This window comes from Microtus ochrogaster, linkage group LG7_11 (assembly GCF_000317375.1).
Source record: "Microtus ochrogaster isolate Prairie Vole_2 linkage group LG7_11, MicOch1.0, whole genome shotgun sequence".
Taxonomy (NCBI): domain Eukaryota; kingdom Metazoa; phylum Chordata; class Mammalia; order Rodentia; family Cricetidae; genus Microtus; species Microtus ochrogaster.
Genome location: NC_022032.1, coordinates 13916714 through 13922608, shown reverse-complemented (window position 1 = coordinate 13922608; position 5895 = coordinate 13916714). Strand labels below are relative to the sequence as shown.

The window sequence follows — 5895 nt, the reverse complement described above, 5'->3', positions numbered from 1 at the left end:
GTGGTGCTCTAGTCTGATGGTCTTGGGTCCTATAAGAAAGTTGGCTAAACAATCCTCGAGGAACAAACCAGTAAACGCATTGCTTCTGCTTCAGTTCCTCCCTCCAGGTTCCTACCTTCAGTTTCTGCCCTGACTTTCCTCAGTGGTGAGTGTGACCTAAGGCCGAAAAAAAGTCTACCTCTCCATGGTCATGGTGTTTTGTAATAGGGATATAAACTCTAACTAAGAAAGTTTGCCTTATATTTTACTAGATTTATAAGATTTAATTATGATTCTAGCTTCTTTGAATGGGGTAGACTATTTTATTTTTCCATACTCATACATTCAGAATATGAACTTATGAATTATGCCATTCAATTATAAAATTAGTTGAAATGAAATAAATTTCATTCATATAAACTGATACATCATACCATTAAATTAGCCTTGTGAATGTTTAATTTATTCCTAAACTCTTAAGCAACTTAAAGCTATTTTATTTCACAAGCAGAGAAAACGTATTAACAGTCACAAGGTAATTATTATTTTTTTCTTCAAAATGCTTCTTTTCACAAATAAGACAACCTTTTACAAACTAAATTCATTTTTAGAACAGTTTTAAGTTCACACCAAAATGTAGCAAAAATTATAAAGTGCCCATATATCATATACTCTTCATCTCTCAATGCTTTTGTGTCCAATGCCACAGGGCACAATATCACTTGTCACTGCTGATCAACATACATTGGTACATTCCTGTTTCCTAAAAACCACAGTGCACACTAGAATTCAGTCTCAGTGTTCTACATTCTATGGTCTTGGTGTGGTTTAACAACATACATTTATATTGCAATATCATACAGAAAACAGTTTCACTGTCTTAGATTCCCTTTGTGGTCTGTCTATCCATTGCCCACTCCTGCGGTCTTTGTAATCTCTGGATGCTTAACCATTGTCCTTGTTTTTACTTTCCAGACTACTCACATAATTAGAAGCATGAAGTAAATAGCCTTTGAGGCTGGCTCTTTAATATACATTTAAATTTCTCCTGTGTCTCTTTGAAATTAGATTTTTTTGCTACCATTTAATATAAATTAACTTGTCTAGATATACAATTAAAAAATCTGTTTTCTTCCTGACACTCATATTAGTTCTTCCAAGTTTTCTCATGCATAAAGCTGCTATAATCAAGGCACACATTCTGCTGTAGACAAAACTATGCAATTATTGGATCATATGGTAATGACATATGTAGTTTTAGAAGAAACTTCCCAGTTGTTTTCATTACCTTTTTTCCTTCCCTACAGCAAGGATGATATCTTACACTTGTTCCACAACCTGATCAAGCTGGTATTAATGTTGGGTGTTTATCATTCTGATGGTTGCATAATAACCCCAACACTGCCCACCAACATTGCAGGCTATTGCTATTGCTCTTTGTTACTCTCCAGACCTTGATGGTAAGGTCCTATTGCTGAACATACTATATATTTGAGTCATAGAACATAGAGAGATAAAGTTGATCTTGATTGGAAGCTTCATCATCACTTGCTTGCCTTCACAGAACTGGAAATGATGATGACAATCCTGAAAAGACAGGAGAACAATGATACAAAAATGGCAGGAACATCATGGTAGTAACCAACTACTTTCTTATTGGATTTACGTCCCACACCAAAGGTGGAACCCATACCTGGAACCATTGTTAGGCCAAGAATCTATGACCAGACAGGTCATAGACCCTACAGGACAAACTTCTACTATTCTTCTTCTAAATGGACACAGTAGTAAATGAACTCCTAATAATATCTTTGTACCTGTAGACCAATACCATTCTGAACCCTTATCTGAGAAGCTTCTTTTTGCAGTAGAGAGATGCACATTTGGCCAAGGTACAGAGAATAAGAGACTGGCAGAATGCTTAATCCAAAATGGTACATATTATACACACACATTACACACACACACACACACACACACACACACACACACACACACCATATCATATTCTCTCTTTTCCTGGTACAGGGATCTTTGCAGAAGAGGGTCAGAAAGAATATAAGAGCCGGAGATGGTGGGTGGAGAGGAAACAGTGTCTTCTGGACACAGCAGGGCAGTTTCACATATAAACTTGGTTGTGACTGCATGCACAAAACTCATACAAGCCCTAACCAGACCAAATCGTAGCATGGAGAGAAAGTTGGAGATGCCATCCTACTTGAAGCCATGGAGATATTGGCAATTCTTAGCTGCTAGGAGATGGAGAGGTGGTTTTCTCTAAGACTGTAAATTTGATCACACTCCATTAAAAGGCCACACATCCAAGAATAGTTTTGCAGTGTAAGTAGGCCTTAAAGGGTTTTTTCTCATATTTTTTTAAAAGACCCAGATTTGGGTATAAAAGGAAGGAGGGGTGGACCTGTGAAGAGTTTGCACTGAATGAATATGATTAAAACATGAAGAAAACATTCAAACTAACAAAACTAAAAATATATATAGTATTTTAATAAAGTGTATTGATATATTATTGATAGGTAGTTTGATGATGCATAGATAAATTAGGTAAATAGATAAAACTATGTCCTGTAGCACAAATAATAAAAACCCAGAGACACCCATTGGGGTTCAACCTGAAAGTCAGAACAAGCAAAGCAGCCAGCTACTAGCTCTTAACCTCTACCTCAGACCAAAAATGGGAGATCCTGCCTCCAGGAATTCTCAGAACGAAACTGAGAGTGAGGCCTGTCTCTTTCCATTTTATATTTCTCTCTAACGCTGGGATTAAAGGCATGCACCACCATCTCCCGGCCTCTATGGCTAACTAGTGTGGCTTCTCAGAATAAAGGTGCATGTAAGCACTGCCTGGCCTGTATAGCTGACTAATGTGACTGCTTTACACTGATCTTCAGGCAAGCTTTATTCATTAAAATTCAAATAATATACCACTATATCTCTACTTTTTTGCTAAAATAAAAAGTCTATAACTGAGAAATGAAAAACTAGATACAGTAAGTATAATAACTGTATTCTATATATATGAAATAAACACATCAACAATGTCTACTCCATTTGCATTTGACAAATTCAGAGAAAATACTTCATATCTGTCCTATGCTTACTCAGAAAAGGTGAAATATAATGATGTATTATTTGTGTTTTAATAAAGAAAGCTTGCCTGAACACAAGTACAAACAGCTACACTAGTGAGTCAAACACACTGCTCCACTTTTAACAATGTATATTTGGGACAGGGTCAGGACATTTTGCTCTCTTCTTTCAAAGAGAAAAGCAAAATAAATAAATTCTGTTTTCTCAAGATGATAAATATACAATATTTTATAATTTTTCTTTCTAAAATGCCCACTAAAAACAGACTTAGTAGATTTTCAATATGTATACGGCATTCATTTCTTTGATTACAAATGTATATTTTACTGATTTCAAAGTTACTTTTCCAGATTGCATTATTTACTGACACCTCCATCTTGACATCAAATTTAGATTTTTAAGGTTTTTTTTTTCTATATTTGTTATAGGGTAAAATTACAGGTTTACTCTACAGAAAAGAAAGCAATTACACCGTTGGATTCTAAATAAGAATACTGCAAAATGGTAGTTTAGACAATGCGTACTAATTGAGGAGGAGATGAGTCTAGAAGCAGATAGTGCATTCTTTACAAAAACAAACAAATAAGGCAGATGGATAAAGGGGGGTTGAGGATAAGGGGGGGTTGAAAGAGTACTTCTTCCCACAGTTGCTCTCAATCATGATAGAGGGAAGTGCCTCCTGTAGAAGGAAGTAAGAAAATGAAAACAGCATTAAAAAGAGTTGACACGTTAAGAAAAGCATAACAGGGCTCAGGGCTTGAGTGCTTGCCTAGCCCGTCACAGAGCCCTGGCTTTCATTAGCAGCACTGAAAAGATAAAATAGTAGATTACATAGCATTTGTTTTTGCCCACCAATTAAGATAAATGCACAAGAATATTGGAGAAAGGCCCTGGTTAGCTTTGATAGCTGATGTGTGTGCAAAGAGTCACTTTGAAAGTCTCTCAACTCTAATGTTTTGGATAAAATCTGCTTCAAGATTCGTACTGGCTTAATTATGAAGTCAATATTATCGAATTTTGCTTTAAAATAAGCAGAAAAGGAATTTGTGATTTTATGTAAGTACTTTTCATACACGGGACATAATTTTTATTCTAAAATGGGTATTTTAAAATTTCAAAATACCACATTAATTAATATTTTAATTTTTAACATTTATGTATAATCTAAAGAAGACATTTTGTCGTTGTTATTTTGTGGTGGTGTCACAGGCCTTTCATTTCAGCCTCAGGAGGCAGAGGCAGGTGAATCACTGTGAGTTCGAGGCCAGCCTGGTCTTACAGAGTGAGTTCCAGCACAGGCTCCAAAGCACACAGAGAAACCCTGTCTCAAAAAACCAAAACCAAGCCAAACCAAACCAACCAAACAAACAAAAACAGAAAGAAAAAAAAAAAAGAAAACATTTCCCGTTCTAAAAAAATTCAGGTAAATTTAAATGATCTCCATTTGGTGTAGGGTTTTTTGCATGAATTAAAAGTGTGCCAGAGGGCTGCATGCACCCTGATAGAAAAGATACAACCATTAGGAAATATAACTTTAAAAATTTATTTTTCAAATGATAGTGATTTCATTAGTTTTCTTCAGTAATAATAAATGATGCCTTATTATTATTTTTAATGTGAAACATTGTTCCCAGGAAGAAAGAAAATCTTTATAAAAGAAGAATTTTTTACCCTCAGGCAAGAATATTTAAGTTTTGTTTTTTAGTTTTTTTCCTTCAAATTCCTGGTTTAATAAGGAATTGTTTATTTTGAGAAAAAGATCCCAAACATCGGGCTGTTCACAAAAATAACCCATGGTATTAACATTAAAAAACAAATATTAAGACTATTACACTATTTTCCTGTAAGATGCATTGGACACGCCAACGCTCATTCACAAAAATACATTGTTACCTTCGTGTTGAACAGCCCCACTCAAGTGAGGGAAATCCCACACCTCAAATGCAAAGCTGCTCTCGGGGATCACAAGTAAATGAGATGCTTCTGCAGTTAGGGAAGCAACTCCTGAAATTATATGAATGGGAAGAACTGTACTCCCTGCGTAACAAGAGATTATTTGGGAGACAGCTGATAAAAACCATACATCTTTTTATTGTTAAGTCAGAGAGGTATCAAAATTAAAAAGCAAAACTTACAGGGTAAGACTTAACAAAACTACTAAGGAGCATCATCAAAGAAAGTGAGAACGGAAGTAGGCACAAGGCAAATATGAATCAATGAACACAGGATAAGGAGAGGGCGAACAGTCGAGAATGTGATGAAGATACGAGGGGAGAGGATCTGGTGTTACTTCCATCTCTCACGAGCGCCTAGGTAAATGAATAACGGGATAAGATCTCTAAACTCTGCCACGTGCTTAGGAGTCAGGCCCATTGGCGCTGTCTCTGTCATCCTCCCCTTCCTCGGCTTCTTCTTCATCGTCCTTGATCAGCTCCAGCTGGTCATCCCTTCGATCTTCATTGTCATCTTCATCCAACAGGTCGCCCTCCTCGGCAGAGTCATCTGCGCCCGCCTCAGACTCCATCTTGACGTTCGTCTTCTTTTTCTTCACAGATGCGTTGCTCTGCTCCTCCTCAGACTTCTCATTCTTATCTCTACTGCTTGTAAATTAAATTAATTCTAGGCTTTCCAGCAGAGAATCCACTTTTTGTTTGATCTTCTTAATGGCCTGAAGAACATCACCTTTCAACTTTCCAGATTTGGAAGAAGAGCCCTGCTGTCCACTCTTCGAATTGCATCCACTTTTGCCCCTTTGAGAGGTGTTTCCAGAAACACATTGGTGTTTAGAAGGCACCACCGCTCAAGCAA

General features: G+C 36.6%; 1 pseudogene; it reads right to left on the bottom strand.

The window, feature by feature from the left end:
• Window positions 1-5443: 5443 nt before the first annotated feature.
• Window positions 5444-5895, bottom strand: part of LOC101979792 — a 970-nt pseudogene continuing 518 nt past the window's right edge.